The sequence below is a fragment of the Silene latifolia genome, chromosome 9, assembly GCF_048544455.1.
Source record: "Silene latifolia isolate original U9 population chromosome 9, ASM4854445v1, whole genome shotgun sequence".
Taxonomy (NCBI): domain Eukaryota; kingdom Viridiplantae; phylum Streptophyta; class Magnoliopsida; order Caryophyllales; family Caryophyllaceae; genus Silene; species Silene latifolia.
The window spans coordinates 204,698,069-204,721,966 of record NC_133534.1 but is presented as its reverse complement, the minus strand read 5'-3'; the positions used below and the strand labels follow the sequence as shown (position 1 = coordinate 204,721,966).

At 33.7% G+C, this 23,898-nt stretch overlaps 1 long non-coding RNA gene and 1 pseudogene across 1 annotated transcript; one reads left to right on the top strand and one right to left on the bottom strand.

Moving 5' to 3' along the window:
* Positions 1–7,163: 7,163 nt before the first annotated feature.
* LOC141598467 (uncharacterized) lies at positions 7,164–9,417 on the top strand. The gene is made up of 2 exons (XR_012523532.1): positions 7,164–7,787; positions 9,218–9,417. It is a non-coding gene; the product is annotated as an uncharacterized LOC141598467 (long non-coding RNA).
* A 26-nt stretch (positions 9,418–9,443) lies between these two features.
* On the bottom strand, positions 9,444–11,908 carry LOC141602135 (chlorophyll a-b binding protein, chloroplastic-like; annotated as a pseudogene).
* Between the last annotated feature and the right edge of the window lie 11,990 nt (positions 11,909–23,898).

The window sequence follows — 23,898 nt, the reverse complement described above, 5'->3', positions numbered from 1 at the left end:
AGCGTAGAAATTGTGTCCAACATTAACTAAATTTTATTCAGTTCACAAGATCACTACGGTTCCAGATTAAACTTCTCAATCACTCCCCTTGGTCATATCCTCATCTTGGATTCTAGAAACAAATATATCAACAACACGCTGAGCGCGAGCAACCTAACCGTTCTATTAACATCCCTAATAATTCAAAAGCAGGCATGCAAATTAGATCAATGATGCGTAAACAAGAGTCACATAATACACATAATACATATTTCTCATTTTTTAGTTTATTTAATTATGTGGGTGAATAGAACAATAATAAAATAAAACCTTGTGGTAGGCATTTGATTTTGAAAATCACTTTTCACATAAGCATTCAATATACACACGAGTCGTGGCTCCGTAGTATATAACTATACATGCCCGGCTTGCATCTCACCTGAAATATACAATTATCCACCATACTCGTAGACCATGCCAATTCTAAGATGGTTTACATCTCACATCAGAGGGCTTGGCAGGGCCGAACTCCTTAGTATAAATCAACTTACTTATCTGATAGCATAAAGGAGTGAACTTCAAGTGACCAGATAGCCCACAAGTCACGATACCTTGCACACCCGGCCATAAAGATCGCGAATATGCATACTAGCATCAAGCATAGTGCTGGTGATATCTAAAGGAAGTATGAGACTGATCAAGTCCCTGTCTATGAATGGTCAAACACTCGTTACTCTCGGAACACCAGCGACTGTACCTGGCCTATCCGGCGCTACATCCTGTGTCCTTCGTACGCCGATCGACACTTCTCATTAGACAACTCCATCAAGAAGTTGGATGTTCTATACTCGAAGGCTCCATAAAGAACACCTCTCGAGCTATCCCGTATACTAAGACTCCTAAGTATCATTATAACACAGTCGCCCATGTAATTACACATAACTAGTCACCTTCATTTCTTACCTCACGTGACGGTGTCAGGATATGAATTATTAGAATAGACTAACATTGTCTTAAAGTTCATTATCATCCATAAAGGATATTTATTCCAACATTTCATAATTGTAATCATTATAATATTGGGAATGACATATATAACATAAATAGAATTCTGATTATAATAGCCATATAAAATTAACAACTAGTTTTGTGACCCGTGAAATTCACGGGTTGTTCTATTTCTAGTGTAATACTTTAGTGATTTAATACAATAACATACTACGATCAATTCAATTTACGGTTTTCATGTTTTAAGGGTTGTATAAATTCAATTAGTCTTTTATACAACAGTTTATCATAAATTAAAATTTCATACATTAGATATAATAAGATACCCCTATCAAAACTGAAGTAACTCAATGTAAGCTAAAATGAATTAATAATATAAGTATTCATATAATCAAATTAAACAAAACTATATTATCAAACAAAGATCCCCAAAGATAGAGCACCCTCACAAATTAGATATCAAAATTTCATCAAAAATTCCGAAAATAACATAAATTAACACTATTAGAAATGTTATGACAAAACTAACATTTCATACCCCCATAAAATTGAAGCTAATACAATAATAAATTGCGGAACTAAAAATTTTAAAGCAGCAACAACTTGAACAACAATTGGATCATTATTGCCGAATACTTCACCTATTAAACAGTATTATACAAAAAATGCTATGTCATCCCCTCAAATTTCCACCTTTTAGCCATATATTTCAACAGTAGGTCTGATGAGAGACCGTCTCCCACTAATTTAGTGGGAGACATAATAGGGAAAAAAGAAATTCAGTGGGTCCCTCACCCCATCATGTGAGAGGTCTCTCAATAACGCTATTGAGAGACCGTCTCTCTGGAGTTTTTGTGATATTTCAAAATATATATAATAAATGCTCAAAAAATTATTAATCATCCACGATTCCACGTTGATGTCACCAATCTTTAGTTAGTATGTAAAATATAGTTGTTTAAGCAATCTTAGTATTCCACTTCTCCTTATAATCTTCTTTTTTCAATAAATCATACCTATTAAAAAAAGTAACACAATAATAGTGGAATTTGTTTTATGCAATATTATTGTTATTAACTTAGTTTTACCTTAAGTAATGAAAAAAAAATAATGATAATCAAATCGTAGAGATGTAAGTATATTTACCTTGGAAGAGCTTAACACAATAAATAATCTTGATAGCACCTAAATGAGAACAAAACAAACACATACGCGAAATTGAAAATGTGATGAACACTTCATACCCCAATGAAACTTCCAATAAAAAAATAAAAAAAATTAGTTAATAATATCGGTGACACATACCATTCCACTAACGATAGAGATAAGAATTTTTTTGCTTACAAACTTTGCCTTCCACAAAAAATATATAAACAATTGAGGATGCGTTTTATGGCTATTAAATATTATTTTTTCATTATTATCAAATTTAATATAGGTATAAAAAAAGATCAAGTTCATGACTTTTGAGCATCCATTTTTCATTATTATGAAATTTAATATAAACATAAATATGGGAAAATGAGAAATGGTATGTAAAGGTTTGCATTATTATTATTATTATTATTATTATTATTATTATTATTATTATTATTATTATTATTATTATTATTATTATTATTATTATTATTATTATTATTATTATTATTATTATTATTATTATTATTATTATTATTATTATTATTATTATTATTATTATTATTATTATTATTATTATTATTATTATTATTATTATTATTATTATTATTGTTATTATTGTTATTATTGTTATTATTGTTATTATTGTTATTATTGTTATTATTATTGTTATTGTTATTATTATTATTATTATTATTATTATTATTATTATTATTATTATTATTATTATTATTATTACTATTACTATTACTATTACTATTAATTTTTTTCTTACAAACTCCACTTTGTATGAAAATCATTTAAAAATTTATCTTGTATATGTAATTAAAATATGACGTATTGATGATGATAGATATTTTGGTTTTCCTTTTAATTATATTTATAAATTTGTAGATATTAGTAGCTTTATAATCCAAATTATTAGATTTTTTATTTACTACATATCAGACCTTTTAGCTACTATCTTTATGGTTAAGGAGAAGTTAGATGAACAAATTGAATGATTTAAATGATGAGAGTAAATTCTTAAGTTATTTTTATAATTTAAATCATGATCTTATGGTTTCTACACAAAAATAAATATTACTAAACCTTATAATGAGTTTTAATAAATTTATTAAAGTAGCCTTAATATTAACAATATAAATTAATAGAATTTAATTATGATAATCCTACATGGCAAAAAAATTAAATGTATTAAGTTGCCTTTTAACTATATAGTTAAAATATGACATATTGATGATGATAGATATTTTGGTTTTCCTTTTAATTATATTTATAAATTTGTAGATATTAGTAGCTTTATAATCCAAATTATTAGATTTTTTATTTACTATATAAGACCTTTTAGCTACTATATTTATGGTTAAGGAGGAGTTAATTGAATGATTTAAATGATGAGACTAAATTCTTAATTTATTTTTATAATTTAAATCATGATCTTATGGTTTCCACACAAAAAAAATATTACTAAACCTTATAATGAATTTTAATAAATTTATTAAAGTAGCATTAATATTAACAATATAAATTAATAGAATTTAATTATGATAATCCTACATGACAAAAAATTAAATGTATTAAGTTGCCTTTTAACTATATAGTATAGATAGATTATATAGATTTATAGATGTGACATTCGTAATGCACGCGTGGCTTTTTCTTCGTCTATGTGGCTTTGTCTACGTGGCATTTTAAGGTTACCCTTTTAATATAGTTTTATAGATTCAACAAGAAAGCATCAAATAACAATAAACAATGTCATGACATAAATATTAAACATTGTATTTTAATATTTCACTCTAAGGTCATTATCATTATTTAAACTTAACGAATATGGAAAATGCATAAAACTTAATGAATATATAAAATGTATAGTAAACGATAATGTAAATTGTGATTCATATATTTATCATGTTAATGAGCAAATTATAAAGTGTGTTGTAAATAATTGAATTATTAACTCTTTTAACCAGTAAGTTAGTCAATACGTATTATTACAATATATAAGTAACTTTAGTGGTCTAATGTTTCTAATTCAATTTTAATATCAAACAAACTTATGGAACACAAATTTAAACATAATCAATATAATTAGCATAAACAAGTTTTGTAAGATTAAGGAGGTTAAGAGAAATATTAGATTACATCTTTTGGAATGTGATGAAGTGAGCTATTAATATGAAGTATGGAATGATAATAACCCTAAGCTTAAATTGAAGATATATTAACCCAATTCTTCTTCTTTTTCTCCCTTTTGTATTAGTAGATATAATAGTAAAAGTAATACTAGAAGTTTTAGAGATGTTTTTTGAGAGATAGTAGTTGAAGTAATACTAGAAGTTTAGAAATTTTTAGAGAGATATGATTTTGGCATTGTAAACTATGAATCACTCATCTATTTATAGGAAAAAGGATGACAATAATCTAATGCATAATTGAATGCCATTAATAACAAGTTGTTAGCAAATTGATCAAGTGGGGGGGGAGGTGTATTCATCAAGTGGGTGGAGGTAGTAACCAAGTTGATAAAGGTAGTAATGAGCAAGTGGAGAATGTGGGCAAGTGGATTGGTATATAACGAATCTAATCTTCCCAATAAGGTCATTATAAATTCATGATCATCAGCTAAAAATATTACCATTACGACAGGCTCAGAAAAATAATAAATTTAGACTTTTGAAACGCATCAATCAGAGTTCGGATGATTGTTTTCGGAGGGTTTTAAGATGCCAATATTCTACTTATACGGGTATTACATAACAATGTTAACTCGCATGCTATCGTGGGTGATTGGGCTTATTAAGCATTCTATTGCATATGGCTATGCAAGTAGGATAGAGGGTACGAGTTTATAACATAATTTCCTATATGACTTGGGTAATCCATGCGGTTTAGGCTTGCGTGTTTTACTAAGTCGTAACTTATATGTTACCACTATCGAAAGTTTGGTTTGCTATTTTAGGGTTGATCATGAGCTAATCATACTTAATTACTCTAGTTACGGATAACGGTGGTGATAGGCTATTTATAGTAAGGAGGAGTAAAGAAGGATGACGATTGAACAGTGTAAATGATAATGAGGGAGGAGAAATGTTGGCAATTTGATGAGCAACTTGCAGAAGGGACACATTACCACTTGCAAATTACATGAATATTGGGTGACAAAACTCAATAAATAATACGCATTTAAAACAACGAGCCCGAAATAGTCTGTAATTTAAAAATAGCGGTTAATAAATTAACCTTGATTAAAATTCTGACAGTGTTAAAATATCACATGCCGAGTTTGAAAAGCGTAAACTATTTCACAAATTGTAAAAGATTTAACTTTCGAATCCTATCGGATTAAGTTGAATCAGAAGTAAATATAATATTACTATATAATATGTCAAAACTTAAAGTTTGGGATTTTCATTTGAAATTAGGAAGTTTAAATTTTATTACCAAATATTATAATAGTTTGAAAATTCATAGCTAATATCATTTTATTATGTTAATATTTGAATTGGACTTAAAGTTTGTCCATAAACTTTAAAAGAACAATTTGAAATATAAGAACAAATTTTGTTACACGTTAAAATTAAAATAAAATATATAAAAATAATGACTAATTAACACGGGGTGTTACAAACATACCCCCTTAGAAAACGTTTCGTCCTCGAAACTGGTAGATAAAAGTCAAATAAAAATGCTTGGCTTTCCAACATTGCTAAAGCCGTGAAATATTTATACGGTCATGAGAAGATCGAATTTCTAATATTGTAAAGGTGCGGTAGAGTGAGACGGACTCGGAAGATTTTCGCACAAATAACTATTGGTCTGGCTAAATATTAAAATCTTAACTAGTACAATACATAACATAGAAGAACAATTTACACTATATATGCATATCATGTAGTAATAATTAACACTATGCATAACATGAAAAAGAAATATACTTTACTTAGCCAGATTATCGAAAATAAAATTTAACACATATCATGCAAGCAAGCATAATGCCGACGATTCCAGAATACCTACTTAACTACCCTAAGTAAAATTTCTACGTACCCCATTAAATTATTCGGTAAACCTTATTTGTTTCTAGGTGATCTCTCATATTTAGTGATCTAAGTAGTTCTAGTTATTAACAAATTATTAGTCCTATAAGTCAGAGTATTCCCGGGGCGACCCTTGTTAGGTAATTGAGACTAAATTCTCTTTTACGGACACAAGGTCGCTCTGATACCAACTCGTACCCTCTATTGAGACTAAATTACCACATTAGCTTTAAGAATATCGTGTAATGGTAATATTTTTAGCTATGGCAGATTATATTCATTACATGGGACACCCACAAAGTAAAACAACTTAGGAGAAAACCATACCATTGGTTAAGGTATTGTAGCGTGGTCAAAGGTTTGAAGAAGCTACATGGGAGACAAAAGCCTCAATGCGCGAGAAACATCCCGAGTTATTTGAACTAAGTTGGTGACCTTACCTTGCAATTTTCTAAACCCTATAGTGTAAATCCTAAATTTTGGTACGAAATTTCTTTAAGGGGGGAGTATTGTAACACCACGTGTTAAACTCACCATCGTTATCCGTAATTAGTGTAATTAAGTGTGTTTAGATCGTGACCAACCCTCAAATAGCAAACCAAACTTTCGATAGTGGTAACGTATAAGTTACGACTTAATAAAACACGCAAATCCTACTTGCATAGCCATATGCAATAGAGTGATTAATAAGCCCAATCGCCCACGATAGCATGCGAGTTAACATTGTTATGTAATACCCGTATAAGTAGAATATTGGCATCTTAAAACCCTCCGAAAATAATCATCCGGACTCTGATTGATGCGTTTCAAAAGCCTAGATTTATTATTTTTACGAGCTTGTCGTAATGGTAATATTTTTAACTGATGATCATGAATGCATAATGACCGTATTGGGAAGATTAGATTCGTTGTATACTAATCCACTTGCCCACTTTCTCCACTTGCTCATTACTACCTTTATCAACTTGGTTACTACCCACAAATATTATCCTACAACTGGTTGTATAAGAGTTATGTACAACCGCGTCAAAGTTATCGAGCTCTCACACAGAGTTTTTGAGTTATTTTACAAGTTATTGAGTTATTTTACGAAGTTATTGAGCTTAATAATTATTCTGTTTAGCTCAACAACTTTGTATCATAACTCGATAATTTTGTTAATATAGCTCGACAACTTTGTAACAAAGCTCCACAACACTGAATAAGTTGTATATACAACCTGTTGTATAATACATTAACTGGTTACTACCCCCACCCACTTGATGAATACACCTCCCCCCACTTGATTAATTTGCTAACAACTTGCTATTAATGGCATTCAATTATGCATTAAATTATTGTCATCCTTTTTCCTATAAATAGATGGGTGATTCATAGTTTACAATGCCAAATAAAGATCATCCCTCTCTAAAAATCACTAAACTTCTAGTATTACTTCAACTACTATCTCTATAAAAAAACATCTCTAAAACTTCTACTATTACTTTTACTTCTATTTCTACTAATAACAAAAAGGAGAAAAAGAAGAAGAATTTGGTTAATAATTTTTCGATTCAAGCTTAAGGTTATTATCATTCCATACTTCATATTAATTTCTCACTTCATCACATTCCAAAAGATGTAACCTAATCTTTCTCTTAACCTCATTAATCTTACAAAACTTGTTTATGCTAATTATATTGATTATGTTTAAATTTGTGTTCCATAAGTTTGTTTTATATTAAAAATGAATTAGAAACATTAGACCACTAAATTTACTTATATCTTGTAATAATATGTATCGACTAACTTACTTGTTAAATGAGTTAATAATTCAATTGTTTATGACACATTTTATAATTTGCTCATTAATATGATAAATATATAAACCACAATTTACATTATCGTTTACTATACATTTTATATATTCATTAAGTATTATGCTTTTTCCATATTTGTTAAGTTTAAATGATAATAATGACCTTAGAGTGAAATATTAAAATACAATGTTTAATGTTTTATGCCATGACATGTTTATTGTTATTTGATGCTTTATTGTTGAATTGTTAATTTTATATGGCTATTATAATCTGCATTCTATTTATGTTATATGTGTCATTCCCAATATTATTATGATTATAATTATAAAATATTGGAATAAATATCCTTTAAGGATGATAATGAACTTTAAGACAAAGTTATTGTAATTTAACGATCCGTGTCGTGACACCATCACATGAGGTAACAAATAAAATGTGATAGTTATGTGTGGTTACATGGGCGACTGTGCTATAATGATACTTAGGAGTCTTAGTATACGGGATAGCTCGAGAGGTGTTCTTTATGGGGCCTTAGAGTATAGAATAGCCAACTTCTTGATGGAGTTGTCTAATGAGAAGTGTCGATCGGCGTACGAAGGACACATGATGTAGCGCCGGATAGGCCGAGTACAGTCGTTGGTGTTCCGAGAGTAGCGAGTGTTTGGCCATTTATAGACAGGGACTTGATCAGTCTCGTACTTCCTTTAGATATCACCAGCACTATGCTTGATGCTAGTGTGCACATTCGCGAGCTTTATTGCCGGGTGTGCAAGGTGCCGTGACTTGTGGGCTATCAGGTCACTTGCAGTTCACTCCTTTATGCTATCAGATAAGTAAGTTGATTTATACTAAGGAGTCCGGCCCTGCCAAGCCCTCTGGTGTGAGATGTAAACTATCTTAGGATTGACACGGTCTACGAGTATGGTGGATAATTGTATATGTCAGGTGAGATGCAAGCCGGGCATGTATAATTATACACTACGGAGCCTCGACTCATGTGTATATTGGATGCTTATGTGAAAAGTGATTTTCAAAATCAAATGGCTACCACAAGGTTTTATTTTATAATTGTTCTATTCACTCACATGATTAAACAAACTAGAATATGAGATTTATGTGTTATGCGTATTATGTGACTCTTGTTTACGCATCATTGATCTAATTTGCATGTATGCTTTTGAATTATTAGGGATGTTAATAGAACGGTTAGGTTGCTCGCACTCAGCGTGTTGTTGATATTTTTTTTTTCAGGAATCCAAGATGAGGATATGACCAAGGGGAGTGATTGAGAAGTTTAATCTGAAACCGTAGTGATCTTGTGAACTGAATAAATTTTAATTAATGTTGGACACAATTTCTAAGCTTTGTAATGAGACATAAGTCTCGAAATACTTTGTATAATCCATAGCGATTCTTATTTCCTTATTTTATTCAATAATGATTATTAGACTTAATTAATTTTCCGCCATTAGTTTAATTAAGTCTTGTGAAAATCCGGGTTGTTACAGTTGGTATAAGAGCAACCTTGCGACCGTGTGGTGATATGAGGCAGTTGTTATACGCTCCATTGTGATCACCCACCTAGCGGGGGAGGATTCTGGGTTAGCGGTTATGCTCTCAGGCGCAACGAGGACGTTGCGTTCTTCAAGTGGGGGTGATTGTAACACCCAACGTTAATTGAAGAGGTCCATTGATAGGCTTAAATGACTAGTGCTTAAAGGGATTGGAAGTACTACTCATATCAACAAAGTGCACTTTCTTTTATGGTCATCCATGCAAAAGAACTCCACAGTTAAACGTGCTTGGCTGGGAGTAGTCTTAGGATAGGTGACCTCCTGGGAAGGTTCCCGGGATGCGCATGGGTGAGGACAAAATGCGCTATAAAGGACCCGTGTTGATTTGTAGGCCATGTATACAGCCTGATGAGCTATCATAAGTAACCGCTCCCGACCCGGTTTGAGGCGGAGTGTTACAAGAGAAAAAAAAAATACTTCACTTTCCGGGACAAAGTTAGTGGCGAAGGCCCAAGCATTGTTGTTAACGGGATCGGCAAGATGATCGGTAAGGTTGTCCAAATGACCCTTACCAGTCACAATTACCTGTAAAAAAAACCCGAACATCGAAAACATTGCCAACCTCCAATTCTTTATTTCCTTCACCTTTAACTCTGCAAATGCCTTAGGCTCATCTGCCAATCCTAGCAGGTCGAAACTCCCTCCTGGGTATAGTGGGTCTACTACCTCTCCGAGTGGCGCACCCGCTACCCGGTATCCCTCTACTGCACCCATCAAAATAACCTGACATGCCCATATGGCTAGTATGCTCTAGGCATGGACTAAGCTTAGGTTACCCAAGTAGTCAAGCCCACCTTCACTGAATATCTGTGACTCGACCTTGAACCAGACCGCTTCCCCAAACTTAACCCCGTTACGTGCCAACAACTCTGGGAAGACGCGACCCAATGCCCCCAACATGGCCCACCTGCCGTGGATCACCTCGAGTTCACGGTTCTTGGCAAAGGTTTCTGGGTCAGCAGAAATGATAGCAGTGTCCCAACCGTAGTCACTAGGGAATTCTCCAGTGAGGTAGCTTGGAGCCTCTCCGGAGAATGGTCCCAAGTATTTGACTCGGTCAGGGCCATACCATGGGCTTGTTGATGTTACTGGCTTTGGCTTGCCCCCGGTTTTTCTCATGGTGATTCTGCCTTCGCCTACGATCTCCGAGACGTTTGGACCGAGGTTTACTGCCTTCCCTGCCAAAGAAGGGGATGACAAGCAGGGGCGGAATCGGGGCTAGGCTACTAGGGCTATAGCCCATATAGCCCGAGTAATTTCTGAGAAAACAAAAAATATATAAAATTTGAAGTAGTAGAGAATCAGTAGTAACATAGTAGTCTGGTGGTTTTCTATTGTGTTTTCTCACAATCCACCCAGGTTCAAATCTCCATAGTTAAGTTAATTTTGTTTGTATTTTTGTTTCTTTCACTTGTTGACAACTATTATTCTTTTTTTTCCCATCAATATCAGGCATTTTACGGCAACAAGTGAGTTATCGTATGAAAAATATTATTACATAGTTTCTCCATTATAAAAATCGTATGGAGCATATAATTATCAAAATAGTAATTCTTGTATAAGACGGTCTCACACTATAAGACGGTTTCAAGAGAACTCAAAAATGGACCGTCTTACGGTGTAACACCGTCTTATTCTAGAATTTAATTATGTTTTCAAAATAACTTGTACTTTTTATTAAGTGTTTATATTTGTCTCAAAGACTACAAAACTAATACGTAAAATGTACTCTTGTATGCAGTGGTGGAGCTGGGAGGGGGGGCTAACAGAGGCGGTCGCCCCCCCTGGCGAATGAAATTTCGAAGTTTTTAGTTAAATTTTTCGAAATTTTTTCGAGGGTGACTTATGAAATTAGTCGTTCGCCCCCCCTAAAATTTTTCGCCCCTCCTAAGTTCAAATCCTGGCTCCGCCACTGCTTGTATGTATTACAAATATCCATAAAACCTTTTCATAAGTATCGATTTACCAAGTCTATATCGTACATTCGTAGTCTTGTATTACAAAACTCAAGAAATTAAAATACTCCCTCCATACCATATCAATGGTAACATTGAGAATCTTGGCACTATTCATGGTCGTAGGAAATCTTCGATATTATTCTTAATCTATAGCCAAAATATAGTCGTGTGAGATATTGTTTGATTTATTATCATGAATGCTATAAGAATATCAAATTTTTATAATTTTTAATAATGTGTAACTAAAGATATTCACGTTGCAAAACGTGTCTCAACAAGTGTGAGAAAGTCAATGTTACCATTGGTGTGGTATGGAGGGAGTAGCATTTTGTATATTTTAAAGTTTAGCCCTAGGTCGATTGAATTCCTGGTTCCGCTCCTGATGACAAGGCCATTGTTGAAGCGACCATTTTTGAGTTATTAAAAATTGAAGGAATGTATGGAGAGAGAGAGAGGTAGGGTAGTTGCAGGGGCAGATCCAGGCCCATTCTACTAGGGCTATAGCCCTAGTGGTTTCCAGAGAAAAAAATTACATATACATAATAGAGTAGTAAAGAATCAATTAATTTAGTTTGTCATAGTGGTGTTGCTTTCAGTTTTCACAGAAAAGGCCTGGGTTCGATTCTTTACGCGGGGATTTTGTTTGGCGTTATTATTTTTACCTTTAAAGTTTCGTTCAATATGTTATATACATTGACTTGCTAGTTTCTCCATCTCCAACTAAATAGTATTTTTTTTTTGCCTAAGCTTATTATGCCCGTATTTTTCTTTAGGCCCTGTTTGGTAAAACTGACTGAAAAGGTACCTAAAATCTGAAAAGGTACCTGAAACCTGATAAGGTGACTGAAATTAAAAAGGTACCTGAAAATTGGAAACTGATAAGGTAGCTGATTAATTGTAAAGTGTTTGGTAAAACTAACTGAAAAGGTAACTGGTTTTTTTGTAAAATGACATAAAAAGACATTAATAATTATACCAAATTAATTTAAATAAAAGGGTAAATATGTTAAGTAGAACATTTCAGCTACCTGGAACTTTAAAAAGCTACCTGGAGTAGCTTTTCATTTCAGGTACCTGAAAAGTCATTTCAGGTACCTGAAATGACTTTACCAAAAAGCACTAGGTAAAACAACTACCTGAAATATTAGTTAAATCAGGTTGCTTGGTCAAATCAGGTACCTGAAATATTTTGCCAAACATAGCCTTAGTTATCGTTTTCATCTCACATGAACATGCATTTTGAGCAATTAATTTTTTGCCTATCTTAGCCAATGAAACCGGCGGATTGGATCTTGTTTTCTTTTGTGGAGATATAAGCATCAATTTTAACTCTCCAACTCGTTTTAATATACAAGTATATCATTTCAGGTCTAACAAGTGAGTTACGGGCAAGTAAGAAAACATATTATATGTACATCATTGAAAATGAAGTTCACTAATATCGTCTTACAAACGCAATTTAAGTGGTACTCGCTTTAATTACTTGAATAACTATAAAATAGTTTATTTAGTTTATGACTTACAAGTAATCGAGTATTGAAAAGTGGATAAAATACCAACTTAAAACACGAAATTTGTCATGTATGGATAAAAAACATCACGAAAATGCCACATAAAATATACGCCAAAATAATATCAGGTAAAAAAGCATGTATACTTATCGACTTAAAAAGCCTACTAGTATATTTCGACCTTGAAAGAAAAAAAATTAGCCCTAGGTTCGTACGATTCCTGGTTCCGCCCCTGGATAGTTGTTAATGTTAGTTATGATTGATGAATGTTGAGAATTTATAAGTCGGGTTTAAAAGAGTAAACTAGAGATTTCCTTATCTCAAAGGTACATCAATATCTGGTTTCTTACTGGGTTGTCAAGATTTTAGGAGTGGCTGGCTTAGTTTTAGTTGGCCATTGTGAGCCATGGCACTGGTGAGTTTTTTTAACGTTGAGTGATGATGATTATGTGGTTGGCATGTGCTTAAGTAAGAGTGTTATTATCATTCATGGGGAAGCAGGATGTGGTTCATGCTTCATCGGATGTATCCATCTTACTAATAAAACAGATTAATTAGGGTGCGTTTGGTTAGCGCGTGGGTATGAGTTTGGAATCAGAGATCATATCTGGGTTGTATGAGTTTGGAACTTATTCCTCACACCTGTGTTTGTTTCAATTTTGAGTGGAATGAGGTTAAAATTCATCAAAGTTTAAAAATTCTAAAATACAACATTAAAAATAATTATTTTTGATATTGAAAAATCATGAAAATGAATATTTGATCAAATAAATGTATAAAAAGTTTCATGTAAAATGTTCCATATAAGTTTTTTTTCACGGACTTTAGTTTTATTATTTGATACCCACGGGTATCAATCTCATACACACCTCCCCCATTGAGTATGAGAAACCCATACTTCATAGGTTTGAGGTATGAGTATGAAACCCCTATTTTTGCCAAACAAACACCTAGTATGAGTTTGGCTCATTCCAAACTCATACATCATACTTTTATGAGTTGAAACAAACACCCCCTTAATATTATCATTTAACTTGTACATACAAAAACACAATTGTTGATTTTTCTTCTGCATTTTACTTTCGTGTTATATTCTAATTACTTGACCCGTCTTAAACTTAAGACAATAGTACGGTTTTAAATGAAAATTTTTGTATTCCTATGAATGTGTCGTAAGCAGGGTCGGTCAATGCATCTGGGTTTCATGTTCTAATGTTAAAATTAAGACTCTTAACTAAGTTTTGCTTTATATTACTTACAATCTACCCTTCCGGTAACAAAATTCATATAGGTGAATGAACCTAGGTATTCTTTTCCTCGTCAACCTGTTTCATACTAACCAAAACATGTTATAGTCCTATTATCATTATGTTAGCGCCTAATTTAGTTAAGGTACTAAATTTATTATTTTAAGGGTATGTGAGCCTATCGATTAAAGAATAAGTCATTGGGCCTGATCATGTTGATCCATTTAGAAGATAAACGAAGTCCAAAGAGAAGAACACTGAGCTAAGGGATGCTATATCAAGCGCCTGGATGAAGTTTCAAGAAGACTAGGCGGTTATTCAACTGCCTCCGCACTAAGAAGTAGTGACAAAGGAACCGGGTGTTACCTATATATACGAGAGGCATCCATTCGCAGAAGAGACAACTCAAACAACAAATACTACTATAACTACAACTACAACTTAGTCTATCTTTAGATCATATATTCTTAGTCTTATATTAGAGTAGCATAACATTAGTCTTAGCACGGCGAGCCCATCCGATCATAGAGATAATCGACCATCTATCCCTTAATTTGTAATTTAGCATCCACAAGTACTCTTGTGAAGACGCTAGTTGATGTTGTGTTGTAATTTGATATTTCTTAATATAAGTAACGTTGGAGAATCATATGTTTATATTTGAGAATTATATTATTCATCATTGAGCGCTAAATTATATAACGCCGTTTATTAGATTACGCATCTACAACTAGGGCTGTTCAAAAAGTGACCCGACCCGGTGAACCGGACTGAACCGGACCTATACCCAACTGGTCCGGTCTCCGGTCTTCATATTTGTTAAATCCGGTCTGTAGGTCGGGCCGGTCTAAAACCGGGAAAAACCGGTTCTGGACCGTGGACCGGATATAAGCTGTAAAGTGCCATGGCCCAACTCTGCCGTATATGTTGTGTATTTAAGGGCTCAACAAAACAAATTAGGGTTACAATTTATAAACTTCCTCCTACTTCCAACGCCTCCATGCCTTTCTCTCTTCTTAGTTTTTAATTTCTATCTCCAAATACTGACCTCCTCCAATCGAACTTGTAAATCCATGAATAAACTACTTATCTACCTCAAGATCTTCAACTAACCTTTGTCACAAATCGCAACACCACGATTTCAGAGGGTCCTAATCCAGCGTTCTTGATTGTGAGCATCCATGATGATGGTAATACCATGAATTACAAGGAGCAATTATACTTTATCTTCTATGCAAACATCATCATTCATCAGGGGTTTTAATTTTTTCTTTTTTTTTAACATTTTATTTGATTTATTGTTGCAAATATTTTATGGTAATATGTAATCTCAGTTTATTCTTGAATTCATTCATGGTTAAAATATTGAAGAAAGTTGTGTTTTGATTATTTTTGTTGCTTTCTGGAAATTATAACTGACATTCGTGTATTAACGGTCCGGGTCCGGGTTTGGACCGGTTCACCGGGTCCGGGTTTGGACCGGTTCACCGGGTCCGGGTCAGGTCTGGTCCTGTTATAGTCGGGTCGGTCTCCGGGTTTTACTTTCAAGCTAATCCGGTCTCCGGTTCTTGCCGGTCCGGTCCGGGTCAGTCCGGGTTTGGACCGTTGAACAACCGTGGCTCAAACCCTTGCCTTAAAGGGTGGATCACAAAGCGTATGAGGGTAATTACGACCTCCAAAGTACTGCGCTTATTTCCACACAAACACATTGACATTTTAAAAAGGTGCAACATAGGTATCTACATTTACACCCTAATAAATTTTGCAATACTAAAGACATATTTGCTTGCCACCTTGTTTCCCCCTAACACCTCCAATTTCTTGAAGTATAACCAAACAAAATAAATCCCTTTATTTACTCCCTTGAAAACTTAAACTTCTTAAAAAAAACGTCCTCAAATTTGATATACTTGGCCATTTATTTATGATGATAAGTTAGTAATAATATGTAATCGAAAATGAGATTTTGTAAAATTAATATATCTATGTGAATATAAAGTAAAAACTTTAATGATATGACATTAGAGATTTAAGTTTCGATAAAGTGGTATATATTAGAGAGAAAGAGAGAGAAAAAAAAAACAAATAATGTAAAAGCGAAATTTAATGTTAGTGGATAATTTAAAGGAGAAATATGGTAAAAAAGAAATCAAAGGAGGAGTAACCGTTAGAAATCAAACGTCTAGGGGAGTAAAGCTCGACTCGTAGGCTGAGCTGGACATGATTTGGGACGGGTCTTTAGGAGGGTCGCGAGTTGGCCAAAATTCGACCCGTTCGAGACGGACCAACGCAATCTAGCTCGCACTTTTGGCCAGTTTTTGTTTTACCGGCATACATGGATACACGATTAATTTTAGAGGAAAAATTGGTTACTAACTTAAACATAAAATATTACTAAATTTCGGCAGATACTACTAGGGTTTTCATCGGGTTTTTTCTAGTCCAAATTGTAAAAAAAGAAAAAAAAGGATACAAAGTGCCAAAATGGCAAAAAAAATCCTAGAAAAATTAGCAAAACAGGAAAATACCGCGAGATTACAATTTAAAAATATTTTTTATTTAAAAATTAAATTGGGCCATTGAAAACACTACAAAAAAAACGCTCCGATGCGACGGACACGCTGCGACGGAATAATAATCCGTAGCAAATTTAAACCTGCGACGGACATTGCGACGGGCCTTAAACTCTGCGACGGATTTGCGACGGACTTTCCGTCGCAGCTTATTTTCCCATACCGCCAAATTTTCTGACATGGCGGGAAGATCTGCGACGGAATTTCCGTCGCTATATTAAAATAATATTAAATGCTGCGACGGAAATTCCGTCGCAACATTAAAATACTAATATTTCCTGCGACGGAATTTCCGTCGCAGACATTTCTAAGTGTCCAGCTGTACACCTCTAAAGGCGCTGGGAAAATAATATTATTTTAATGGTGCGACGGAAATTCCGTCGCAGGAAATATTATTATTTTAAGTTTGCGACGGAAAATCCGTCGCAGGAATTCTTTATACGGGCTGCAGCGTCAGCCTTCTCCTTCACTATCGCTCATCAATTATTTCGTCTCCCTCACTCCCAAAACTCCGTCTCCCTCAAAAAAGACCACCACCACTCCCACCACCACCACTCCTACCACCACCCTATTTCCCAAATCACTCCTATTTCTCCTTTCCCTTGTCCCTTTTCCCCTTTCTTCTTCTTTCCCCTTTCTTCTCCTTTCCCCTTTCTCTTTTTTTTTTTCTGCCGCCGCCCCTTCCTGCCGCCGCCGCCGCCGCCGCCCCTTCCTGCCGCCGCCGCTCCCTTCCTTTGTCTCCTTCTCTTAATTAATATAAGGTTTGTTTAATTAATTTTACTTTTGATTAATTAGGGTTTATGGTTATTGTTTTGATTAATTATGATTAGTTTAGGATGCTTAGTATTATTAGGATTGTTTAGTGTAATTGAAAGCCAATTTAGGATGTTTAGAATTGTTTAGTTTAGTTGAAAGCCAATTAAGGATGTTTAGGATTGTTAAGTTTAGTGAAGTTTAGTTAAAAGCCAATTTAGGATGTTTAAATCAATTTTATAATGCTTAATTATGTTTTAGGGAATTATATTTTTGGTTTGCATGAAGTGAGCTAACTATTTCAAAGCTCTTTTAAATCGATTATAGTTGATGGTAGTCAAATTTTGATGTAAATAATTAAATAAAATGAGGCTAGTCGACATTGAAGCAATTTTGAATTCTACTATTTCTCATAAAAATAGAGAAAAAATTTCATAAAAATGTTAGCGTAGTTAATTTAGTTTAGTTAAAAGCCAATTTATGATATTTAAACCAATTTTAGGATGCTTACTCTACTTTTGCTTAGTTTTATAAGGTTTATTAGTAATTATTAAGTTTGTTTTGATAAGTTGTGTTTTTTTGTGTCATGTTTATTTTTTTTACAAATATTAATTCATCTTATGCTTGTGTTGTGATTGTTAATATATTTATGACCTAGTACCCGTTCAGGGATTACACATTAGGTGTAATTCTTGAATAGTCCCCGTTTTGGGACTGTCTTTGAATCTTTTATGCCATTTAGGTGGTAAATACTCAATATTTTTCTTGATTGTTATGAGACAAAATTTGGTTGACATTTCCTTTAATGTTCTCCGAATACATATGTAGAGTGAGAATTCATTCTAAATAATGCATTTGGAGAACTGTAAGAAGTGCTTTGCCAAATTTTTGTCTCATTACAATCAAGAAAAATATTGAGTATTTACTAATGGTATGAAAGATTCAAAGATGGGTTTAGGTTGGAGAGATAAGGACCCCAATACTGAAAGTATTTTTTTGCAGGTTGTGGTTGTGGTTGTTGTTGTTGTTGTTGTTGTTGTTGTTGTTGTTGTTGTTGTATGAAAAATTCAAATATAAGTTTATGAATGCTCTTACCATTTTTATTAATAATTTTTATTTACTAATATATATGTAGATTTGCAATGAAGAGATTAGAACGAAACTGGATGTATGAAAGGTTGGATTCCAATAAAAAATTAAGGAAGGAATTTGTAATAGGGGTTATATAATTCATTGATTATGTTAAGCAACAAGACGAATTCATTAGAAATAAAGAAATTAGGTGTCCATGTAGTAAGTGCAAAAATAAAAAGTTTTTAGTTGAACAAGAAGTACGAAAACACCTTGGTCTAAAGGGTTTTTGTGACAACTATTATGATTGGGTGTGTCACGGAGAGAAATTTCCCGTTGAGGAAGAGGAAATGGCAATGCCCTCTGACAATCCTTATAGGGATATGGTAGAGGATGCGTTGCGCGATAGCATTGATCAAATTAGGGAAGAAGCTCTTAATGCCGAGGTGGTTGATGAATCTCCAAATCCCAATGTATTAGCCTTTTTTCAAATGTTAAAACGTGCCGAGCAACCTTTGTCTACGAGGGATGTCGGCTCTCATTGCTACAGATCGGTGCAAGGCTTGTCTCTCTGAAATGTGAATACAACTTAGCCCATAAATGTGTAGATGGTTTCACGTCACTCATGGGAGACCTTCTTCCTCAAGATCATATTTTGATGCGTAACTTCTATGAAACCAAAAATGTTCTCAAAGCTCTTCAACTTCCTCATGAAAAGATAGATGCATGTTTTAATGGATGTATGCTTTTTTGGATGGACGACGCTCTTCTCGACAATTGTAGAAAATGTGGTAGAGCTAGGTACAAAAGTGCAAAGAATGCAAATGGCAAAAGGGTCCCCGAAAATTTCTTAAATTATTTCCCAATAGGGCCACGTTTGCAACGAATTTATGCCACAAAAACCTCGCGGAACAAATGCGTTGGCATTATGAAAACCCCGAGTTAGTGGGACAATGTCTCATCCAAGTGACAGTGAGGCGTGGAAACATTTTGATCATCTTCATCCTTCTTTTGCATCCGAGCCTCGGAATGTTAGACTTGGACTTTGCACCGATGGTTTCTCGGCTTTTGGGCCATTCGGGAACACATATTCATGCTGGCCGGTGATGCTTACACCTTACAATTTACCACCCTGGCTATGCATGAAAAGACAATTTATGTTCTTAACATTAATTATTCCTGGACCAAAGAGTCCCAAACAAAACCTTGACGTCTATTTACAACCTCTAATTCACGAGTTGAAGCAATTGTGGGACACGGGATTGTTTACGTATGACGTGTCTAGGAAACAAAACTTCGACTTAAGAGCCGCTCTCCTATGGACGATCAACGACTTTCCCCGCTTATGGCATGTTATCTGGTTGGTCAACTTTGGGTGAGAATGCATGTCCATGTTGTACGAAAAAGAGACTAAATCGACTTGGCTTCAAAGATAGCGAGAAAATGGAGTTGGTTTGATTGTCATAGACAATATTTAGACATTGATCATACTTTTCGCAAGGATAAAGTCCACTTTCGAAAAGGAAGAATAGAGAACGATGTTCTTTGGAACGAGGTTATCGGGCGAACAAGTGTGGGAATGTGTGAAAGATTTACCAAAAATCGTAGATGCATCTGACCATGAATTGAAGACGGTTAAAGCGAAACGAATTGGGTGGTGGAAACAAAGTATTTTTTGGGAGCTTCCATATTGGAGCACACTACTAATTCGACATAACCTTGATGTCATGCATATTGAGAAAATTTTTTCGAACAACTAATTCACACGGTGATGGATAGAAAAGACAAGACAACCTTGAACCCAACTGCACAAAAAGACATCTTACAACTTTGTTCAAGGTCGCGAAAGGTGGATTCGATCGTTTTGAAAAAGAGCAGAAGAAAGTGTTGTGTGATTGGATATGTAATTTAAAGTTTCCAGATGGCTATGCTTCAGATTTGAGAAGATGTGTCGATATGAATGAGTTGAAGCTACATGGCTTGAAAAGCCATGACTCATGTGTTTATGGAGCGTTCTTCTACGGTTGCTTTAAGACACCTTCTCCCTAAAAATGAGTTGAATGCCATAACTGAGATTAGTCAATTTTTGAGAGACTTGTGCACTTCATCAGTACAAATTGAAAAAATAACAAGTCTCGAGAAAAATATTGTCGAGATAATCTGCAAATTGGAAAAAATACTTCCACCTTCATTTTTTAACTCAATGGAACATCTGCCAATTCATTTGCCATATGAAGTGAAAGTGGGTGGTTCTGTGCAATATAGGTGGATGTATCCTTTTGAGAGGTAATATCAATATCTTTTACGAAGCCTTTTAAGGTTAATACTTAATTTCATTCATTCTTAACCAATTTTTTTGTAGGTTCTTGAATCATCTAAAAAAAAAAAAATGGAAATAAAGCTCGTGTTCAAGGGTCATTATGCAACGCATATTTGCTTGAAGAAATAGCAAATTTTTGTTCTTTTTACTTTGAAGATCATATAGACACAAAGGCAAAAGACCTTGACATAGGTCAGAAAAAGGCGAAGTATTCTACCTTGCCCGAGCTATTTCAAGATCATGAGGGCACTACTTCTGGAAAATGTCGTGACAGATTTTTGGAAGATAACGAATATGAACGTGCACACCTCTATGTTTTATCTAATTGTGATTCTGATGAGTTGAAACGTATGGAAAGGTTGTTTGAGGATTACATCAAAAGAGAATATCCTGAGATTTCTATGGCCGAGGATATTTGGAACAAATTTGAAACAAAATTCCCTATCTGGCTTAGAGGTCAAGTAAGTAAATAATATATATTCTATAATGCTTATTTAAATTATATTATTATTTGGTAAATAATTGGTTCTTTATCATTAATTCTAGGTAAATAATTTAAAAGATCCAGTTGTAGTTGCCTTAGCAAATGGACCTTCAAAAAAAGTAAGAACATGGAAGCGTTATTCAATCAATGGATACAAATTTCGAGCTTTCATAGATGGGAAAGATTTGGAAAAGTCTACAATTAACAATGGAGTGTGTGTGAGTTCGACTGAAGGAGCTGACTACTATGGAACCCTAAATGAAGTTGTTGAGTTGTCTTATACTGGCGAGAAAAACCCTTACAACGTTATTTTATTCAAATGTAATTGGATAGATAACTCAGAAAGAGGAATGCAAGTACATAAGGAATATAAACTTGTGGATGTTAATCGGAGCAAAAAATTTCCAAAATATGACCCATTTGTATTAGCATATAAAGTGGAACAAGTTTGCTATGCTCCTTATCCAAATATCAAAAGAGATAAAGATCAGTGGTCAACAGTATTTAAAATAAAGGCAAGATCACAAGTGGATGCTCCTACTGATGAATATATCTTTCAAGAAGATGTTAATAATGGTGATACAACATTGACAATAATTGAAATAGAGGATGAGAATGAAAATGTGGAGGAGGAACAAGAAGAAACTCAAGGAGATGAAATGCAACTACAGAATGATGATATGCAAGAGGAGGAAGATGAGGAAGAGTTAGGGGAGGAGGCTTTGAAGAAGTATTTAGAAGAAGATGATGATGAGGATTTTTTAGAATCGCTTTTTGAAAGCAACGAAAACACTAATTTAAGTGATGATGATGATGATGATGATGATGTCTAGGATTTATATTAGTTGTAGATGTTTTGTACCCTTTCTTTCAATCTTATTACTTTGTTGGTACTATTAGTTGTAGATGCCGTATGGCTTCATTTAATGAAATCTAGTTTGTTTTCATTCAATCTTACTTTGCCAATTTCTTATTTGGTAGCTATTATTTGATTATTTGATTTCTTACTTTGACAATTTCTTATTTTGTTGCTATTATTTGAAGCTTTGATTTCTTACTTTGCCAATTTCTTTTTTTGTTGCTATTATTTGATTATTTGATTAATTTCTTTCCCAATTTCTTACTTTGCTAATTTGTTATTTGGTTGCTATTATTTGATTTCTAACAATGTTGAAGAATTTAGTTGGTTTCTATGGCGTCGAGGAGACGAAGACATGGTAGTAATAGTAATGCAGGAAACCAAGGACAGGGAAACGAAAATGAAGAAATACCAGCAGGTGACAAAATTCCTCTTGATTCTCTTGAGCAAGAAGGCGTTTGGTAAGTATGTTATTTTTTCGTAATTAATTATTTTTATAACGATTTATATATATATATATATATATATATATATATATATATATATATATATAAATATTTATTATCTTCTCATTTTTTTTTTCAGGTTTAGTAATGACAAAGTTGTGAACTTGATATCGGATAATATTGGATGCAACTACAAAGAACATGCTCCTAATTGGAAATCGGCGTCATCTACTCTAAAGAAGGATTGGTGGAATTGGTTTGAGGTATTAGCAATTGTCATTTAATTTAATACTAGGTATTTTATTCATTTATTTTATATTTATTTACAATAAAGTTTATTTTCTAACTTTATTTTTTATTGAACAGTGGCGTGTTAGTTACGATCCCCGTGACAAGGCAAGGGTTAAGAAGGCTTGGGAAGATGCCATGAAGACCCGTTTACGGCAAATGATTTATCGAGCTTATCATAAGGAAGAGCATGAAAAGCCGGATTGGATTAGTGTTGAGTTGCACCGTCAATTGAAGAATAGACCACTTGATGATCCTACTTTCACGCCAAGATCAGAGCAGAATTCGGCCAACCGTAGGTCGGAAAGTGACGAGAAAGGGAAGGCGTTGGCTACTCACGTAATGGGTCGAAAAAACACTTTGCAATATATGGACTCAATGGTAATTTCTTCACTTTTTTTTTAACTTAGTACCTTTTTTTTCTTTAACTTTATTTAAAGTTAGTAATTACATTTAACAAGTATCAAAATTGCAGATTGATAAAGATGGGAAAGGAGATATTCCGTCCGCTTTGCAAGTGTTGGAGAAAACAAGGAAGCATGGCACAAAAGGATGGTTATCCAAAAAAACTGGTCAACTCTTCGTAAGTTACTAAAATTATTTAATTTTTAACTCATTTTTTCAATCATGATTATTTAGTAGATGGTATCTAATATTTCGTTTTTTATTGATATAGGGTAAAATCGTCTCAAAGAAAACTCAGCTTCAGAGCCAAGGGGTCGAGAACATTGATGATAATGAAATTTATATTGAAGAACATGGAGGGTTTGATAAGAAAGGTAGAGTACTTGGCGCGGGAAATGCAGCACCACAAATTTGGGAGCACCACCGCCGCTCGACTGGTAACC